Genomic DNA, 22,810 nt, shown 5'->3' with positions numbered 1-22,810 from the left:
ACAGGAGTGCACAACCTCATCAGTCAGGAACAATGCACAGACAACATACCACAACACAACCGGACAGCTGACATGAAAGTGAAGTGTAACAACACTTCACTTTCATGTCAGCTGTCCGGTCAGTAGTGGACATGGCAGGAGTGTACCATACACAAATAGATGGAGTGCGGACTCACAATGGATAGGCATCTGAAGCACAGGCCAGCACAAAGTGCAGAGTAGTTACATGAGAAGCTGCACAGGCAAGGGGCAAACAGCAGTGAACAACAAGGCCAGTGGCCTGCACAAAGTTCACAGTAGTTACATGAGAAGCTGCACAGGCAAGGGGCAAACAGCAGTGAACAACAAGGGCAGTGTCCAGCACAAAGTCCAGAGAAGTTACATGAAAAGCTGCATAGGCAAGTGGCAAACAGCAGTGAACAACAAGGCCAGTGGCCAGCACAAAGTGAAGAGTAGTTACATGAGAAGCTGCACAGGCAAGGGGCAAACAGCAGTGAACAACAAGGCCAGTGGCCTGCACAAAGTGCACAGTAGTTACATGAGAAGCTGCACAGGCAAGGGCAAACAGCAGTGAACAACAAGGCCAGCGGCCAGCACAAAGTGCAGAGTAGTTACACGAGAAGCTGCACAGGCAAGGGGCAAACAGCCGTGAACAACAAGGCCAGTGGCAGTGACGGCTGGTGACATTTGAAAGTGGTGAGGCGTCAAATTATTGCCGTTCCGCACTGTGGTGAGCGAGTGTAGCAAAAACACGTACAATTCTTCTTAAATATCAAGCTCTCCTGTTAATGATCGCTGCCGACCCCGTCCACTGGGATATGCAACCCTGCCAGTCCTGGAATTTTATTTCCCAATTCATTGAGTCCAGATGCATCAGTCCGGTTGGTTGAAATGAACTGATCAAAGACTGCGTCTCCCAGAATGCACTAATGTGTTAAACAGAAACTGAAGACTGGAAACCAAGTGTTGCGGATCCAATACATAGAGTCCTCTGGTAATCCTAGACCTGCACACAGCCGGCGCCTACACACGAATTACCCAAATCCGGGTGTGAATGGAACTTCCGTCATTTCAGGTGGCTAGATGTCCAAAAAAGTAAATGTTGTTAGGAAGTGCGCTCTTCAGTCAGCAGCAACAGATCTGCTTGTGAAAGAAGCCTTCAGAGGTCGGAAGACCTTGCACCAGTTCACCCACAGGAGAACTTAATCCTTTCCTTGGAAAAAAGCTTTGCTTCGGGTGTTAACAAGAAAGCAATGCAAATGAACACAAAGGTATATTATATTTGTTGCCGTTTGTCCTTTCGGTTCACATATTTATTTATTTTCCTCCATAAATTGGATGATTTAGTTTTGCCTTTCCGCGTATTAACACCGAATGTATATAAATAATAACAAAACTGTGTTTTGAAAAACTGAAGCATACAGAAAAACTGTATTGTGCATGGCAGTGAACAGTGACTTAAAAAAAACGAATAACTTCAACACAATTCAATGTACAATTTTAAATCGGAAAACTCCAGTTTCATTCAGGATTTGTAGTGCGTTCCTTTCATATCTTAACGACATTACTTACAAAAAACCGAGACTATTTCCCGGAGATGGCGTGCGTGTAGCAAATTGAATGGCATGATTTTCGTTTATTTTTAACCACTTTGTATAACCGCATTGGTGTATTTGATAATATAATGTTACCTCATGTTACTTTATTTGATATTTGTGTATCGAGTGTTCACAAATGTCTTGGCCTCAAGATTCCTTGTGCAGGCTTTTGCTTGTAAAAATGTTCTTTTAATTCTAAAAACAAATGCTGGTATTGAGCTCACTAATAACAATCGAAAACATATTATTAAAGTGTAGGTGAATTCGACTCAGAATACTGTTCATGACACCAAGGTGCCAATTCCGATCCGGTAAAAACCGGGTACGAACCGTCGGACGGAGCCTTTTCTCCGTCCGACTCGTACCCGGTGCGAAATCCATCCGAAAATGCAAGTACGATTCATACGGAAACACCATTTCCGTACGATTCGAACAAAACACCGACCGAACAGAAACTAAACACAATTCCGATCCTGAAAGGAGCCGACGTGACGTCGGTACGCATCCAGCCTACGTTTCACGAACCAGGAAGTACGATTCGAACCGACGTCATCCCGCACGGAAAATATTTACCGGCTGCCAAAAACTGCCGGGAAATCAGGACGACACACGCAAGGAGCAGCTGGACGCGACGAACAGACATGGACCCGAACCTACGTGCCATCCCTGCCCTCCTAGCAGTCCACCTGGCGTACAGGAACCGACGCAGACGCCGCAGAAGGTCAGCACAACAACCAGGGGCAAAGGGGGGGGCAGGGGCAGGACACACAACACCAACACATGGTACCAAATCACACATGGCCTGGACATACCTGACCATCAGGGCCTGGTCACTTCCAGGGGGTGGGGGCAAGGCCAGCAACGCAAGCGTCCGCCACAACGGAAGTGGATGGTCACGCGAACCGGTACGTACCCTACCCAGGCCGCAAGAGCGTGGGTACGGAACGTACCACGCGTCCCCCTACGTCACTCCAACAATAGCGGTACGGCCCGTACCCACGTCAGAAAGGCCTTGGTACAGCTCGTACCAGCATTGCTGGGGTCATGTAGGGGTACGCGTGGTACGACCCGTAGCCACGCCCCCAAGGCCTGTGTACGGTGCGGACCCCACGGCCCGCAACAATGGTGGGACGCACCGTACCCACACACCAAAGGCATGGGTACGGCCCGTACCCAGGCACGCAGAGCGTGGGCAGGGGTATGTACGGACCGTACCCCCACCCGTGGAAGTACGGCCCGTACCCCCACCCGTGCATGTACGCCCCGAACCCCCACTCGTGTATGTACGCCCCGAACCCCCACCCGTGTATGTACGCCCCGAACCGCCACCCGTGTATGTACGCACCCAAGCGCCACCCGTGTATGTACGCCCCGAACCCCCACCCCACCCTGGTATGTACGCCCCGAACCCCCACCCGTGTATGTACGCACCCAAGCGCCACCCGTGCATGTACGCCCCGAACCCCCACCCCACCCTGGTATGTACGCCCCGAACCCCCAGCCGTGTATGTACGCACCAAACCCCCACCCGTGTATGTACGCACCAAACCACCACACCAGCCGTGTATGTACGCACCAAACCCCCACCCCAGCCGTGTATGTACGCACCGAACCACCACCCGTGTATGTACGCACCGAACCACCACCCGTGTATGTACGCCCCCGAACCCCCACCCCAGCAGAGTATGTACGCCCCGAACCCCCACCCGTGTATGTACGGACCGAACCCCCACCCCAGCCGTGTATGTACGCACCAAACCACCACCCGTGTATGTACGCCCCCTAACCCCCCCCAGCCGTGTATGTACGCACCGAACCACCAGCCGTGTATGTACGCACCAAACCCCCACCCGTGTATGTACGCACCTAACACCCACCCCAGCAGAGTATGTACGCCCCGAACCCCCACCCGTGTATGTACGGACCGAACCCCCACCCCAGCAGAGTATGTACGCCCCGAACCCCCACCCGTGTATGTACGGACCGAACCCCCACCCCAGCCGTGTATGTACGCACCAAACCACCACCCGTGTATGTACGCCCCCGAACCCCCCCCCAGCCGTGTATGTACGCACCGAACCACCAGCCGTGTATGTACGCACCAAACCCCCACCCCAGCCGTGTATGTACGCACCGAACCACCAGCCGTGTATGTACGCACCAAACCCCCACCCCAGCCGTGTATGTACGCACCGAACCACCACCCGTGTATGTACGCACCGAACCACCACCCGTGTATGTACGCCCCCGAACCCCCCCCAGCCGTGTATGTACGCACCAAACCCCCACCCGTGTATGTACGCACCTAACACCCACCCCAGCCGTGTATGTACGCACCGAACCACCACCCGTGTATGTACGGACCGAACCCCCACCCCAGCAGAGTATGTACGCCCCGAACCCCCACCCGTGTATGTACGGACCGAACCCCCACCCGTGTATGTACGCACCAAACCACCACACCAGCCGTGTATGTACGCACCAAACCACCACACCAGCCGTGTATGTACGCACCAAACCCCCACCCCAGCCGTGTATGTACGCACCGAACCACCACCCGTGTATGTACGCACCGAACCCCCACCCCAGCAGAGTATGTACGCCCCGAACCCCCACCCGTGTATGTACGGACCGAACCCCCACCCGTGTATGTACGCACCAAACCACCACACCAGCCGTGTATGTACGCACCAAACCCCCACCCCAGCCGTGTATGTACGCACCGAACCACCACCCGTGTATGTACGCACCGAACCCCCACCCCAGCAGAGTATGTACGCACCGAACCACCAGCCGTGTATGTACGCACCAAACCCCCACCCGTGTATGTACGCACCTAACACCCACCCCAGCAGAGTATGTACGCCCCGAACCCCCACCCGTGTATGTACGGACCGAACCCCCACCCCAGCAGAGTATGTACGCCCCGAACCCCCACCCGTGTATGTACGGACCGAACCCCCACCCCAGCCGTGTATGTACGCACCAAACCACCACCCGTGTATGTACGCCCCCGAACCCCCCCCCAGCCGTGTATGTACGCACCGAACCACCAGCCGTGTATGTACGCACCAAACCCCCACCCCAGCCGTGTATGTACGCACCGAACCACCAGCCGTGTATGTACGCACCAAACCCCCACCCCAGCCGTGTATGTACGCACCGAACCACCACCCGTGTATGTACGCACCGAACCACCACCCGTGTATGTACGCCCCCGAACCCCCCCCAGCCGTGTATGTACGCACCAAACCCCCACCCGTGTATGTACGCACCTAACACCCACCCCAGCCGTGTATGTACGCACCGAACCACCACCCGTGTATGTACGGACCGAACCCCCACCCCAGCAGAGTATGTACGCCCCGAACCCCCACCCGTGTATGTACGGACCGAACCCCCACCCCAGCCGTGTATGTACGCACCAAACCACCACCCGTGTATGTACGCACCAAACCACCACCCCAGCCGTGTATGTACGCACCAAACCACCACCCGTGTATGTACGCACCAAACGCCCACCCGTGTATGTACGCACCAAACCACCACACCAGCCGTGTATGTACGCACCAAACCCCCACCCCAGCCGTGTATGTACGCACCGAACCACCACCCGTGTATGTACGCACCGAACCCCCACCCCAGCAGAGTATGTACGCCCCGAACCCCCACCCGTGTATGTACGGACCGAACCCCCACCCGTGTATGTACGCACCAAACCACCACACCAGCCGTGTATGTACGCACCAAACCCCCACCCCAGCCGTGTATGTACGCACCGAACCACCACCCGTGTATGTACGCACCGAACCCCCACCCCAGCAGAGTATGTACGCCCCGAACCCCCACCCGTGTATGTACGGACCGAACCCCCACCCGTGTATGTACGCACCAAACCCCCACCCGTGCATGTACGCACCGAACCTGCTATAAGAATGGGGTGTGCAAAACACCCCCAGCAGTGCCCAGACACAGGAGGGGTGGGTGCAGGGTCCTCCCAGCAGTGCCCAGACACAGGAGGGGTGTGTGCCTATCACTCCCAGCAGTGCCCAGACACAGGAGGGGTGTGTACCTATCACTCCCAGCAGTGCCCAGACATCGGACAATATACCCCATCAACAAGTTCAGTGACCTACAAGGGTGATACCCCAGATGCAGGCGGAGCCATCGCTGAGCCAGCATGGCTATATTGAAAGGCAACCCTCACACATCCAGGAAATGTAGACACAGCACAGCACAGCATTTGGGAGACACCCTGCAGGAAAAATGGCCTGGGCCACAGAGGACGGAACACACCTTGGGACAATGTCACCATACAGTGAGAGCAAACATGACCAAATACCATTTGCAGAGACCTTTGTGATGGCACGCAGATGGCAGGGTACACCCCATGAGCAGCACACTCCAACATTTCACAGACCCCTAACACATTATCACCACCCCAACGCAGGGAGCACCAGCACCAACAGCAAGTCCAGGAAAGCATCAGTGTGCAAAACAAAAAGAAAAGGCTTTATTCAGCAGGAAAATATATCAGAGAAAATGTCCACTATGTACAAGGGCCATGGGCCAGCCCAGCAGCAATGTCCGGGGGGGGGGTACACATCGGGACGTGTGTCCCCTAGCTTGCCTGCACAGTTCACAAGTCCATTTCATCCACAGAAGAGGGGGCATCAGGGGGGAGGGTGGAAACAGGCACCGCAGGGACAGGAGGGGAAAGGGTAGGTGTTGTGGGTGCAGGGAGGGATGAATCTGCCACAGGGGGGGTGCCAGCGCCAAAGGTGGAGGACAGAATGGCGCTGCACACGTCGGCAAGTTCCCCCAGCGACTCCCCCGTACCCAATCCAACCACAGGCCCCAAGGAGGGGGGGGGGGCAAAGGGATGGGTCGCAGCGCCACTGGGGGAGGGTGTGGACAGGGTGGGGGACTCAACTCCCCTGGCCGGGTCCCGCCTCCACCGCTTGCGGGGTGGTGTCATCCTGGGGCTGGGGGGCACACTCGCAGTGGATGATGCTGTCACTGACTGTTGGCCAGGAGAGCTAAGGGGAGTGGATTTGGAGGGAGTGGGTTGTGTGGAATGCGGACTCCCACTGTGGCTGCGTGTTCTACGTTTCCCCCCCGACCCAGTGGGTGTGCCTTCCTCACCCTGTGTGTGCGTGACAGGAGGTGTGCGCTTCGACTTCCCTGGTGGTGTGGTGCCTGTGTCTGTTGGGGTGCGTGCACGCTGACGTCTGGATGTGCGTGGGACAGGCACGGGAGTGGGAATTGTGGATGGGGCAGGGGTAGGGGGTGTTACGCAGCGCTGCAGGAGATCCAGTGCTGCAGTCAGTGTGGAGTCTATGGACCTCAGCAACTGCCGTTGGTCAGACTGCGCAGCCGACATGCCCTCCATGTATGCCTCCATCTGGGTCAGCACCTGGGTGTGGGCATGGAGGACATTTAGCATCGCAGTCTGACCAACCTGCAACTGCCTCAGGATGTCCACAGACTCCGCACTCACCGCAGCAGTGGTGACAGGGGCAGGGGGTGCGGTGCCTGGCAGGAAGGAGACATGTGGGGACCGAGCACGGAGGGAAGGGCCACGAGCATGTGGGAGGCCGGTGATGGAACCTGAGGTGGCGGGGGGATGTGGAGGGCTGCCATCAGCTGGGGGGGCAGACTCCGCCACCTCTGGGAGCTCAGCCTCGGACCCGTCTGCGTCATAGTCTGTGTTGGCAGTCAACAGGTCCTCCGCCTCACTCCCTTCGGCCTCCGTGCCACTCCATGTGCCAGACAGGACAGCACTGCTGGTACTGGTGCTCAATCTCTCCTCCCGGTCCGTGCTAGTGTCTCCTTCCGTGTCCCCCGGCGATGCTGTGGGCAAGGTGAAGAGACAGGAGAAAATCAGACACCTGTACACTTATGTCACATGAGTCAAATATACATAGGTCACATTGCATAGCCTGAAAAGCAACAGGAGTAACACCTACAAAACAATGTACACATGTAGGCCATGGAACACACAGTTTTTCTACCCACCATGCCACTGAGACACAATGGAGATCATGACACAACAGCAAATCACTGCACCTGAAATTTTAGAGAGGAGTCAGCCTCTGGGGACAAATGTGCACAGCACCTGCACCACACTGCGTCGTCAAAAAGGGATGAGCATGAATCATATCCATTTACTCTTGCCGCATGCTGCAAAGGCAATACATGAAACCAGGCCACACATGACAGGGTCACTGCACCTTGAGCGTATGTCCAGTCAAACATCACACACAGGCTAAACCCAGCAAGGAGGATGAAGCTTCTGACATGTAGGCCTTGTACGCACAAACCACCCACACCTGAGACAATCTCATTGAGACGGAGAAAGTATGTACACCTCTTACTCTGGGATGGAAACACATGGCCTCCACTAATTCATGACTGTAAACACACAGCCCCTGGTGGCCATGTCCACACATCATTGACAGGCAAACATCATCAGATTGTCTCAACAACACACACAGGTAATGCCCACTGTGAGTATGCACAAGCAAAATGGGTCCCCCTGTACAGTGGACACATGTAGCAACCTGTAGGTCCTAACAGTTGAGCCCAGGGTACAATGCCACCCTACGCAACCCATGGCAAAGACACAGTGAATGGCCATATTGTTGGATGACGCACATGATACCTAGGAAGAGGTGCCCCAGGGCACAGTAGTGCCCACACTCCTCCATGGTCCAGGATGGACATGACTGCAAATTAAGCAACCGTCCCTGCACTTAGCAGGCCTCCCACTCAGGCACATCATGTCAGAGGGCACACAATTGGACATGCATGCTGGAAGGCTGTACATTTTGGAGACACACCCCTATGTCGTGATTCACAATCAGTGCCAAGTGACATGGACACCACAATGACTGAAATTGGCCATGGCACACGCAAGGTCCCCATACCTGTGGCACATCACCCCCACACATGATGCTGATAGCATAGGGCACCTGCATGAACTGCCTGCATAAATAACCTTGTGCAAGAGTGGCGACAGACCAGGGAACACATTGCAAGGAGGGGAAGGGAGGGAGTGAGAACAGCACTGTGCTACTTTGTGGAGAAGTTGACGCACTGCACAATCAAACCCTGGCAGTGTATCCATGCAACTGCACACTTACATTGGCTGGGGACACACAACTGACACACATGTACCTACCCCCTTCCTGCTGCTGCCTCTCCTGTAGGCGCCTGTCCATATCGGGGAAGACCACCGCCAGCACACGCTTCTGGATGTGGGTCAGACGACGGCGGCCACGGTTCTTACGGCTCTCAGGTGAGTCCCCCAGCAGGAGCCGTGCAATCCTCCTCGTCCAGCACCGGATGTCCTGCCAGCGTTTCCTCACCTGAGACAGGCTCCGCCTCCGACCCTCTGTACCCCTCACGGCACTGACGGCTTCCCTCCAGATCTCCCCCTTGGCAATGGCGCCTACCTGTGAGGATGCAAAAGAGAGAATACATTAATCCACATGAGCAAAGACACAGAGACACACATATAGAACAATCCTCATTATGAACAGGCCATGGTATGCATGCAACTAATTGCACCTTTGTCATAGGGACATTATCCACTGTGGAAGGCCAAATGCACTACGTGCCAGTGGAAGCACACGGGTGGCATGAGGGGTACCACACACTCACTGACCAGGGATCACACTGTGCCTCACAGGCTACACCAGGATTATGTACAGCACCTCACAGCAGTCACCTGCCCCAGCACACTGATGCTACCTCAGCAGAGTACACAGACACACACAGGTACAGGACAATCACATGGCATTGCCAACTGCGGGTACACACCTCACTCTGCCCATGTGCCAGTAGACGGGGGTGTCACAGGTGTGGGGCTGGCTCAGCACGGCATGCACACAGCACTGCTCCCTGCTCACATCCGATGGCCAGGCCATATCCATCCCTCATGCTGCTTGTGTGCAACACTCCCCATATGCACTCACCCACATGACAGGGGACTAACACACACACCAATGTGCAGGGGACGAACACGGCCTTTGGACACTCACAGCACAGGTACACTGAACAAACACACATCCATGGGTACTGACACCTGTCACACTGGGGGGAACACAGGATCACATCAGGACTGTGGAAACAACATCCCCAGGAGGAGTATGCAGGCAGAATGTGGCATGCACCTTGCATTCATTGTCACAGTAGGCACTATGCAAGTGAGGAGTGCACACAGGAAACACAGCATGCTCTGCATGGGTGACATGAGGCCTTCCACACCCTGGGACCCACTCCAAACAACAGTGCATGTCTGTCACACATGGACACAATGCCAGAAGTCACTGTCACACAAAAGGGGCACAGTCTAAGCTAGTGGAGTCTGCACTCACCTGAACCCCTGGTCGACCATACAGGCTCTGGAACTGTGGGAGGATCACATCTATCAGGGCAAGGTTCTCCTCCTGGGTGAATGGCTGTGACCTCTCCACAGTCCTGGACATGGTGCCAGAGGAATCACTATCAGCAGCAGTGGTCATGGATGAATGGATGTGCAGGCAAGTGCTCTCTCATGGGACCTGGCTGCCTTATATATGCCTGGCTGGCCTGTTCATGTATAGGAGTACAGATTGATTGGTCAGTCACATTAGCATCCTACGTTTCATCCAATCCCTTCAAACCTACCCCAGTGTGTGGCTTTGCATGGTTTCAGTTTTGATAATGATGTCAAGTCAACATCCACATTGCAACAATGTAGATTCTTTCAAACTGACTTCTGCTGTGCACCTGGTGCTCAAATTCAAAAATTTAACTCAGTCTCCATGGCAACCATCAGGCATTTAGGCCCTTATACTTGTCCCTCATGTGTCCCCTATGTGTTTTCATACATTTACACACAGGTACGGTGCGTTCCACGCCCTAGGGCACCCCACAAGCAGTGATACCGACCGTACATGCGCTTGTACGGTCCGGATCACAATATGGGCGCTGGCGTATGCGTACGCCACAGTAGTACGGACTGTACACGCGCTTGTACGGTCCGGATCACAATATGGGCGCTGGCGTATGCGTACGCCACAGTAGTACGGACTGTACACGCGCTTGTACGGTCCGGATCACAATATGGGCGCTGGCGTATGCGTACGCCACAGTAGTACGGACTGTACACGCGCTTGTACGGTCCGGATCACAATATGGGCGCTGGCGTATGCGTACGCCACAGTAGTACGGACTGTACACGCGCTTGTACGGTCCGGATCACAATATGGGCGCTGGCGTATGCGTACGCCACAGTAGTACGGACCGTACAAGCGCGTGTACAGTCCGTACTACTGTGGCGTACGCATACGCCAGCGGCAATATTGGCCCAGGGACCCTATACACGCGCTCCGAGCGTATGTACGGTGCGTATAACAACTGTCAGTGGTGACAGGCGGCACACAGACAGGAATGGAGCGGACAGGTATTGCCAAGGGTGGACACCAATGCATTGTCTGTGCAATACCACCTGTGTGTGACACAGGTGTGTCAGGATGTGATGTGGCACTTTACCCCTGAGGTGTGGGCAAAGCACATGTACGATGAGCTGTGTACACATGTCGTGTGTGATGGTGCGCATTGTACCACACATCCCCTGCACTCCTTTGACATGTGTGCATGTCGTACACACTAGTGGAGCCATGAGTCACTTGCATGTCCCAGTCACGGACACCCGCACCTGTCCCCTGATGCCAGGTACACGGAATATTACATATGACACGTGTATGGCTGCGTTGCATGCTGCAACCATGTCATGTGTGTGGCATGTCTTTCCATGATTTTGCTGTAGGTGTGTGATTCAATGTGTCAGCAGTTGCTGCTGCCAACATGTGTCTGTGTGTCGATGGGCATGGCACACTGTTCCGCACACCAGCCCACATATGTGATTTGCCATGAGGTGTGTATGTATCCAACTACACGGAGTATCAACACAAGTACATATCCACATGCTCCCTATGTATGTTCTGTCTCGACATGTACTCCTCAAAGGCAATGTGTGTGGCCTGTCCTATTCCTATGACATGTGACCAGTGCATATCGCATCCAACTACCTGTCTGTACCATACGCATACTACCTCTGCACATGTGTGGATGTCTGTGAATCCTGTGATGCGTGTGCATGTTCACTTACACTGGCCCACAGCTAGTCTCATGCCATGTCATCGTGATCTTGCCCCCCTCCGTTAGTGGCTGTCCCTTGGTAGGAGTGTAACCTGACTGGCGTTCGTGTCCAGGAACTGTGGCACAGACCTGACTCACAACGTGGCATATGTGTATTGGCTGTGTAACATGTGCTCAGTGCATTGACGATGTTGTTGTACAGTGCTCACTCTTAGGTGTTCCTTCCATTTCACTGCAGGGCTCCGCCTCTCCCTCGACGTATGCCAGACATTGCTGCCCTGCATGAACGGGACTGTATACGCCGCTACAGATTCAGCCAACGGTTGATTGATGAGTTGACTGGCCGGCTGGAAGCACAACTCCTCCCGCGCCACAGGTATCCAAGTGCACTGACACCCAAGTTGAAGGTGATGGCAGCCCTACATTTCCTTGCCACGGGTACGTTCCAACATACCATTGCTGATGTCGGGGGCATGTCCCAGACGATGTTCAGCCGTGTTCTGCATGATTTCTTAGAGGCCATGTTGGTTCACCTGGATGAGTACATTAAATTCCCAAATCGTGAGCAGTTGACAGATGTCAAGCGTGAGTTCTATGCCCTGGGAGGGATGCCCCATGTCATTGGGTCCATAGATGGGACACATGTTGCGTTGGTACCACCACAGGCACAGGAGGTGGTGTATAGGAATCGCAAACATTATCACTCCATTAATGCCCTTGTGGTGTGTCTGTCCAACATGGTGATTTCACATGTCTGTGTTCGCTTTCCAGGATCAGCACACGATGCCTTCATCATGAGGCGTAGCAGGGTGCCAGAAATGATGCTGCAGCTGCGGAACGAGCGAGCATGTATTGTTGGTGGGTAGACTCTGGCAGTTCAGTGTTTGGCGTCATCTTCCAATCTCACTGCCTGTGCTGACACACTTCTGTCCATGATGTTTCCTTGTAGGGGACGCTGGCTATCCCAACATGCCATGGCTGATGACGCCTGTCCGCAACCCCAGCACGGCTGCCGAGCACCTCTACAACAACGCACATGGGCGGACCAGGAGAGTCATTGAGAGGACGTTTGGACTTCTGAAGAGCCGATTCCGGTGCCTCCACAAGACCGGCGGAGCACTCCCATATGCCCCGGTGAAGGTGTGCAAGATCATCATCGTCTGCTGCATGCTGCACAACATGGCAGTGGAGGAAGCTGTTCCACTCATACTGGATCAAGATGACCAGGACCATCCACCCGTGGAGGATGAAGGGCTTGGTGACGGGGCAAGTGATGTGGAGGAGGAGGAGGCTGTGGAGGACATGCGGAGTCGGCTCATACGCAACTTCTTTGCTTAGTGGTGAGTTCCAGTGTCTGAGTGTGCACGCATTGGGCCGTGTGTGGCATGTGTTGCAATGTGTGTGTCCATCTGCATGTCTGCCAAGTGAGTCAGTGGTGTGTATTGAAGTGTCACTCAAGTGATGGCGCAATGGAAGGATGTTGTCTGAGGGTCATCATTGTCACCTGTCATGTTAACAACATGATACGTGTTAAGTACATGCTTGCGGATGTGCTCCTTTGTGCTGAATCCTTGTGTGTCTCTCTTCCACAGGTCCATGTGCATGCTGTCTGCTGGTGGCATTGTTGTGCTCCTGCTACTCCTCATGAACACAGCGACATGTGCTGATTCAGCGTCACATGCACGGGCAAGTGTTGAAATCTCCTCAGGGTAAGGGATGCCTCACGTCGTTTTGGGTGTGTGAATTGTTTGTAGTCTGTGTGCACTTCTCCGGTTCATGTGTGTTCCATTTGCATACATGGTGATCCTACATGGGGAACATGACATGGGGCAGGCTTCACCTGGAGCCATGCTCAGACTTGGTGACTGTCATGTGGCAGGGGATTGGGGATTGTGATGAGGCCATCATTGTGTGTAACACTGGCCTCGGAAACATACAGGTTGCACCGGGTTGACATGGTGTGTGATTGCCCCATCAGGGCCTCAATGGTGTATAGCGGCCTCTCCGTGGCAGCAGGGGGTGTTTAGCTGTTATCCGTCACTTGTGTGCCAGGTCAATGGGATGCCAGCATCTGTGTTGCAATGGGGGGTGCCAGTGTTGCTCCCACATGTACATCCACATGACCTGTGTATGTGTTGACAGAGTATCATTGTCATTCCAACACACATGACTAATAAATTTGTCCCTCTGTCTCCAAGGTGCCTCTTCCCTGTCAATGGTGCCCTGTTGCCACTGTGCGTGCCGCAGGTCTGGCATAGTTTTCATAGGTGGTGCATATGTGTCTATGTGTAGAGTGACAAGATGCTAGGGGTTTGTCAGGGAGTGGGAACTGTATTATGCACAAGATGCACAGTTCCATCCACCTCAAGGCAAGAGAGACCATCCCCCAGGGAAACTACAACATCTGTGTAGAATCCTACCCTGCAGTCTACGGACATGTGCCTCACGACTCCCATGGTACTTGTCCATATCCGGAGTGCATCTGCACAGCTCTGCTACTGCGTCGGGCAACCAGGCCACATCAACGTCCTAACGGGATGGGGGGAATGTTTCACAGCCAGCTGCAGGATGACCTTCTAGATCCACGCCCACACTCATGATGCAGCCCACAACCCCAACACAACCATGTGGCACAGTGATCCTAAACTGCATTCTGGCATCTCCATGCATCCAACCTTGGCCTAGCCACCATTCTCAACATCCGCCTGACGCAAGCATGCTGCACATTGTAGGGACACATGTCTAGACATACCTGGGAGCGGCAAGCCAGGTCACTCCACATGATCCCTGACCTCTGCGCATGACTGTTGCTCCCCTGAATGTGTCTGTAGCCACAGTTGTGCGGGAACCACTCAGCTGGTTGGGCCCAGCACAGGTGAGTTTGGTACTCCATGTCTGTATCAGATGAGACATTGGGACCCATGTGTGTCCTGGGCAAGACTGCGACCCCACGGTTTGGATGGTTGGAGTTAATTCTGAGATCAGGCATGCTTTGACTGTACGACACACACATGTATTGTAATAATGTAGAATCACGGCATCATCTTGTAAGTGTGATTAATTTATTTGTGGTGGGGTACGGGTTTGTGGGGATGACAAGAGGTGCACAGCGGGAGTGTAGAATCCAAAGTTCACTGGGGGAGTTGGTATCCTTGTCGTAGCAAAATGTCAGAGTCCATGCCACAGTCTTCGTCAACATAGGTCAGACAGTGACCAGCAAGTCCATGTGGCAGAGAATGTCATGTGCTGCTATTGGGCCAGAGGGCCAGGTGCCAGGCCAGGTGACCTGGGAGATGGTGATGTTCTGCTGACTCTCACAGTCTTTTTCGTGGACGACCCACCTTCCTGCGGGGACCCTCGGAAGCAGTCCGTGACGATGTCTGTGACGCTCCGTCGGATGAATCCTCCTCCTCCTGATCCCTCCCTGTGTCTGGTAATGGCCTTCGCCTGGTGCCACAGGGAGGGTTGCCCATGTTGTCGGCAATCCGACGGAGTACACCGGTCATTTGGGTTTGCACCGCCACGAGCTCAGCCTGTCTATCCTCCATCCTTCCTTGGTGTTGCAGTTGACAGGCATGTTGCTGGGACTGCAGGGTCTTCATCTCCTGGAGGGTCCCCTTGATGTCATTGAGGGTGGACGCAATCTGGTCCATGCCCCTGGTGTCACGCCGGTATGTATCCAGGATGTTGCTGACCTGGGACACTACCGGGTCCTGAGCTGCCTGGTCAGGTTCGCGCCTCCGCCGTCCTCCACTCCCGCCACCCCTGCCCACGTGCACCTGGCCTGCCGTTGTGGGTGCATCGGGTCTCCGGGACCCCTGAGGGATGGCATCTGCGTTGCCGCCTGCCTCCTCCTGGGTGCCCGGAGGACCGTGTCCCTCCTGGGCAGACTGGCTGGGTGGTCGTGTGCGGGCAGGGCTCCTGGACGTCTCCTGGGATGTGGCAGGAATGGGGGTGGTGGTTGGCACAGTTGTACCTGACGCAGGTGCTGCAGGTGGTTGGACACCAGAGGGGCCAGGTTGGTCTGGGTCATCCACGGAGTGGTGAGAGTCATCGCTGGCGGTGGGGTCATCATCCCGCGGAGCCTGGTCCTGTGTGACTTCCCCCCCAGTGTTGGGGGGTGTTCGTCGACGTTGACCTGTGTGTGAGAGAGACAATGTTAACAGTGTCACATGTGGCATCCATGTTGCATGCATTTCTGATTTGGCACTCTTCCTCTGGGTAGTTGGATCTGTCCTGCATTCCTCTCACAGTGCACTTGTGCATGGCTATGTCCCTTGGCCACAGCTGTCAGGGCTTTACGCATGTGTGAGACACAATCTTAGTTGATGCATCTATTTGGGTACACAGTCAGCAGTGTGGTGTGCGGGCGTAGCGAGCCATGCAGAGGCGCCTTACGTGTTGCACTGTACGTGGCCAAATGGTGTTTTGGCAAGGCAATTTGATGTTGCAGGTAGGGGACTGAAGCATTTGTGACAGGGTTCTTACCGACACGGTGGGTGGGTATACTGGGTGTGTGGTTAGGTCTGTGCCTGCAGCACGGATGGACTCGTGCACAGATTGACACATGGACCGGTCTTCATCTACGGAAGGGGGGGTTGAGGCACTGCCAGACCTGGTCTGCATGCACACAGTCCACCGGCTGACGAGTGGACATGGCCACACCACCCAAGGGTGATTTAGTCTCCCTGTGTCTCCCTTCCTCCCTCCCTCTGTCACCCTCCTCCCTCCCTCTGTCGGTCTCCCTCTGTCACCCTACTCCCTCCCTCTGTCTGTCTCCCTGTGTCCCCCCTCTGTCTCCTTCCCTCTCATTCCCCCTCTCCCTCCCTCTCTTTGTCACTCTCTGTCACCTCAGGCCAGCTTCCTGGGCACACACAGTTAGCCGGTCTTTGAATGGCCATTGGCTTGTTCATGTGAGTTAGTCCCTGTTCTCCGGGCACCCATTGGGCAGTGTGTCTGAGTGTAGGCTGCTGCTGTGGCGGTGTGTGCTGAGACTCTATCAGAGCGATGCATCTTCATTGTCTGCTGTTATGTGCAAATTGTGCCTTCAGACCCATGGCATCCTGCATGGCAGCCATCATTTGCAGGCAAGACAGTACTGTGTGGGTACACACAGTTTGTATGGCTGTGCCCTGGGCCATATGGGCTGAGGGCATTGTTGTGTGCTTGTGAGTTGCTCAATGTTAGTTTTGCTGCCCCCACTCCCAGCATCGACCACATCCTGTGTTGTGTTGGTGTTTTGTGTGGCCTGTGACTTGGCATGGCCCTGATTGATGCATGGGGCATGGAGGTGCCAGTGGCATGTGTGTGTTTGTGGAGTGTTGTTGTGTCCGGTGGTGGCTTGGGGGGGGTGGCATGCATGATTGATTGTGTATGGCATCCCCCCCATGTGAGGTGAGTTGTTTGTGTACTCACCAGGGTCTGGGAGTCCTGGCAGTCCGTGTAGTCCCTCCACCGCCAGCGTGGACATCACCTTCTCCTCCCAGGGATGGTATTGTACCGGTCTGGGGGGCGGCCCTCCTCCAGTGATGTTCCCCTGGTTGTGATTGTCAGTCATCTTCCTCTTGACCGTCCTCCGCAGATCGTACCACCTGGATTGGCACTCGTGCCTGGTCCTTCTGGTTGTCCCAACAGCATTCACAGAATCGACGATCCTCTGCCACATGGCGGTTTTTTCGGATATGCTGGTCTGTCTGACCAATGTCCCAAAGAGCTGTGGCTCGACTCTGAGGATTTCGTCGACAAGGATCTCCAGCTCCTCCTTTGTGAACTTTGGATTCTTGGTGGTGGACATGGCGTGGGGTGTGGTTGTGGGGGTGTGGGTGTGGATGGCTGTGGGTGTGTGGGTGTGGTAGTGGAGGTGTGTGTGTGAATGTGATGAGGGGGTGTTTGTGTAGGTGGTTGTGTGAAGGTATGCAAGTGTGAGGTTCAAGTATGGTGGTGTGGGTCGTCTGTGGGCTCTGGCAGCAGTGGGTCTGTTGCAAAGGCTCATGGTTTGTGTGTGTGGTCCATTTTTATTGGTCCATTTGTGGGTGTGGCTGTGTTTGAAATTTGTGTGGGTGTGTTATGAGGAGTGATTGAGTTTTGGGCCTCTGTTTGGCAGTTTGGCAGTTGCAGGTGAGTGTATGTGATGTTTGTGGGGTTGTTGGGCCTGTTTGGTGGTGTGGGGAAACTCTACTTGACTCTCCTTGTGTAAATATGGTTTGTCCGGGTTCAGTACGTGTTTTTTTGGCGTCAGTACGGTCCGTACATGCACTGGTGGGGGTGCGGTCCGTACATTCCCTGGTGGGGTGGTGGTTAGGTGCGTACATACACGGCTGGGGTGGGGGTTTGGTGCGTACATACACGGCTGGTGGTTCGGTGCGTACATACAGGGCTGGGGGGGGGGTTTGGTGCGTACATACACGGCTGGTGGTTCGGTGCGTACATACACGGCTGGGGGGGGTTCGGGGGCGTACATACACGGCTGGTGGTTCGGTGCGTACATACACGGCTGGGGGGGGGTTCGGGGGCGTACATACACGGGTGGGTGTTTGGTGCGTACATACACGGCTGGTGGTTCGGTGCGTACATACACGGCTGGGGGGGGGTTCGGGGGCGTACATACACGGGTGGGTGTTTGGTGCGTACATACACGGCTGGTGGTTCGGTGCGTACATACACGGCTGGGGTGGGGGTTTGGTGCGTACATACACGGCTGGTGGTTCGGTGCGTACATACACGGCTGGGGGGGGTTCGGGGGCGTACATACACGGCTGGTGGTTCGGTGCGTACATACACGGCTGGGGGGGGGTTCGGGGGCGTACATACACGGGTGGGTGTTTGGTGCGTACATACACGGCTGGTGGTTCGGTGCGTACATACACGGCTGGGGGGGGGTTCGGGGGCGTACATACACGGCTGGTGGTTCGGTGCGTACATACACGGCTGGGGGGGGTTCGGGGGCGTACATACACGGGTGGGTGTTTGGTGCGTACATACACGGCTGGTGGTTCGGTGCGTACATACACGGCTGGGGGGGGGATTCGGGGGCGTACATACACGGGTGGGTGTTTGGTGCGTACATACACGGCTGGTGGTTCGGTGCGTACATACACGGCTGGGGTGGGGGTTTGGTGCGTACATACACGGCTGGTGGTTCGGTGCGTACATACACGGCTGGGGGGGGGTTCGGGGGCGTACATACACGGCTGGTGGTTCGGTGCGTACATACACGGCTGGGGGGGGGTTCGGGGGCGTACATACACGGGTGGGTGTTTGGTGCGTACATACACGGCTGGTGGTTCGGTGCGTACATACACGGCTGGGGGGGGTTCGGGGGCGTACATACACGGGTGGGTGTTTGGTGCGTACATACACGGCTGGTGGTTCGGTCCGTACATACACGGCTGGGGGGGGTTCGGGGGCGTACATACACGGCTGGTGGTTCGGTGCGTACATACAGGGCTGGGGGGGGGGTTTGGTGCGTACATACACGGCTGGTGGTTCGGTGCGTACATACACGGCTGGGGGGGGTTCGGGGGCGTACATACACGGCTGGTGGTTCGGTGCGTACATACACGGCTGGGGGGGGTTCGGGGGCGTACATACACGGGTGGGTGTTTGGTGCGTACATACACGGGTGGGGGTTCGGGGCGTACATACGCGGGCGGGGGGTGGTGGGGTGTTCGGCGCGTATGCGGGCACATGTCTCCATGGTTGCTATGGGAGTTCGGTTCGGACGGTGTTTTTTGCGTACGGTTGTGAAATGGGGAGGACGGGAGGGATCGTACTTGCGCAGTCGGACTTTATTTTTCCGCACGGTGGGTTTCTCGCCCGGGGACGTGTCGGTGACTTTTCCCGACCCGAGGACGTGTGGGGAAATCTTCCCAATGCGATTCGTATGGACTTTTTTCCGTTCGAATCGTACTTGGCAGTTTGTACGCTACTTTGACGATTCGGACGGAAAAAAATCCGGATACGAGTCGGACGGGGAATTTTTTTACCGGATCGGAATTGGCACCCAAATGTTCAATCACTGAAGAGGAAGGAAAGTGAAGAAATACTGCCGTTGACATATAGAGCCTGCCATGTAGTGTTTACTGGTTACTCTAGGGTAGGGAGGGTTAAGTGGGCCTGAAGCTGCTCCAATGCTGTAAAAGAGCGAGCAGCTGGGTGGGTACTGTCTGTTTTCTCACTGCAGCAGAAGGGAGGACGAATAAGACACCAGTCACAAGCAACCGACCACAAACAACAACATGTCTATATTATTGTTTGGCAGAAGCACTAGTAACTAGCAATGCTAAGCCAGACAGACTGGCATTGGTGCAGTCTCTCACAGTGCAGTTAGCCAATGCCTAAAGTGTGCTGACCCGTGATGTAGCGGAAGGAAAGCAAATGTGAATTACACAACAGCAGATGAATGAATGAAGAGGGCTGGCTGAACAAGCTTCTATAAGTAAAACGTATATATATAGTTTTAGTTAAATCGAAAAGTGGTGGCTAACGACGGACCTAAAAAGAAGGCAAGGTCTCCAGTCCTACACACAACTGCAAATCCAGTGTAATTTTTCACAACTTTCTCCGGGTCAAAGATTTTTAATAAACGAAAACTCAGAATATTATACAAGCAGGGTTTGCAACAGGCAGTATACACTTAATGACACATGTTCAATCAGGCCACCATAGAGCTGGTCAAACAAGCCAGCGCCTAGGCCTGCTCCTACAGGGTTCTACACGCGGTCTCGTTGCGTGAGGGGCCCGTGCACCACAGGGGGTAATAAATAAACAAAAACAGGAACCATATTTCCAGGCCAAACACAGCCAAGATACTAGCAACGTTATCCCGCGCAAAACCTGTTTCCCAAACCAATAAAAAAAATCGACGAATTGTAGTGAAAACATCACGGTCACGTGAAATGTAGTTTTTACAGAGTGCCACTGAGAGGCCTAGAATGCCACCCGCCCACTCAACACCAAACTTAAGGGCCAATCAGATTTGGCAAACTTTCCAGCCTACGTGACAGCTTGTGTTGGTGAAAGTCTATTTATTTACACGACACATTCAAAATGTTAACGTGCTGCCCATCAACCTGGTTTCCAAGAGGCGCACACAAATGTTTCCAAGCCCCACGAGGCGGCCTTGCTTCCAACTTAGCATTATTCTTTTAGTCAGCGATATCAACTAAAAGGATTGCGCATCCCTCGTTTCAAACGGCGCCCTGGCTATTTTTAGAGACAGTTCCCAATAAATTTGCGCAGTTACTCTGAAATACGCCTCTAAAAATAATCAGGTGTTTTAGCAGTCGCGCGCAGTGGCACAATGAACAGAGCGTTCGTGCAATCCATCCTCCACTGGGGGAGTAACAGGTAACGGTAAATGTATTATTCCATAACACCCCTGAAAATACAAACTATTACACATTTTTTTTAAACATTTTGCAGAATTGCATAGCTAGAACTTTGCCCGAGGCTATTAGAGCGCTTTGCATGAATTGAACACCAGAGTGCAGTACACAAGGTTAGCCTATTTTTGTAGACACATGGAGATTAAATGATTTGCCCAGAATTACTGGATGCTGAGCTGACTCCGGGATTCGAACCTGGTTCCACAGTCTCGAATCGGCAGCTCTGGCCCTAGGCCTATGATTGCAACTACGCCAGTGTTACGTCATGGCTGGTGCTGACTGTCGCGCAACTCTGACCGCCCCTCAGAGCTGCACTTCACGTCATGAGCCACGGTCTGTAGTAGGCCTCGTCCCCTCTTCCATCAGAAGGCAAAGCTGCGGTCTAACTGGGGAGCGGTGGCACACGGCCCCCCGCAGGAGTCTGTTCAATGACCACCCCCTTCACGAACGACACTGGAGGGGCCTGCCAACCCCTCTCAGCCAATCCTGGTGCTGCCAGGATTGGCTGAGGGCACAGTTTACACTACGCCCGCCGCCTGCCCATTAGGAGACCGAGGGGCTCCTAATGGGCATGCGCAAGCCAGTGCAAACACAAGTGCGCATGACTGGGCACGGGTGATAATTCGCTCACCTTCCCCACTCATGCGCACTTGTGCTGCTGCCTGTTGCCCCTGGTCTGATGTCAGTCAACATGACGCCAGACCGCCCACCTGGTGGGCGGTCCGACGTCATGCTGACTGACAAGATTGTCAGTTGGTTCTCCCTCGGTGTCTTTGAACTTAAACGCCGAGGGAGCTACGGGCGGGGGGGCTATGCCCTAACGCCCCCAATGGACGCACCGCCACTGGCCAGTGGCCAGCACAAAGTGCAGAGTAAGTCCATGAGAAGCTGCACAGGCAAGGGGCAAACAGCAGTGAACAACAAGGCCAGTGGCTAGCACAAAGTGCAGAGTAAGTCCATGAGAAGCTGCACAGGCAAGGGACAAACAGCAGTAAACAACAAGACCAGTGGCCAGTCCAATGTGCAGAGTAAGTCCATGAGAAGCTGCACAGGCAAATGGCAAACAGCAGTGAACAACAAGGCCAGTGGCCAGTCGAATGTGCAGAGTAAGTCCATGAGAAGCTGCACAGGGAATGTGTGCGACAGAACCCTGCCATGGTCAGCAACACAGGGGTAACAATGGACAGTACAAGCACCGCTGTGGGCGAGACAGGTGTGTGAGGGTAACTACCACTCAGCCTTGGCTGTCAGTCGGACTGGGAGCTGGCTGTGTGTCGGGGACAGTTGGAGGACTTGACTGGGGAGAGAGAGGCCCACATGAGGTAGAAGCAAAAACAACAGTTGATGGACAGAATGCAGAACAATGTCATACATTCACCCCAGCACAGCAATCTGGGCCTAAATCCATCGTTGTTTTGCTCACCATGCCATTTCAGTTTGAACACAGCCACATGCAAAGCAGTCTTGACCCAGTGCCTCATGGGAACAGTCCAGCCCGAACTGCCAAGCCAGGTCCTCCCTGGACTGGAAACAAGCATCCTAGGACCGGTTTCAGGGTTTCACCCCTCTTCAGCCAGGATAGCTTGTTTCCAGTGGCATGGAGAGCACAGCACCCATGTCTCGGCATACCCTTCCCACTCGGGGTGGCAAATGCAAAAAAAACAGTTGATAAACAGA

This window comes from Triturus cristatus, chromosome 6 (assembly GCF_964204655.1).
Source record: "Triturus cristatus chromosome 6, aTriCri1.1, whole genome shotgun sequence".
NCBI classification, from domain to species: domain Eukaryota; kingdom Metazoa; phylum Chordata; class Amphibia; order Caudata; family Salamandridae; genus Triturus; species Triturus cristatus.
The sequence above is the reverse complement of the archived record's forward strand: the minus strand, read 5'-3'. Positions refer to the sequence as shown.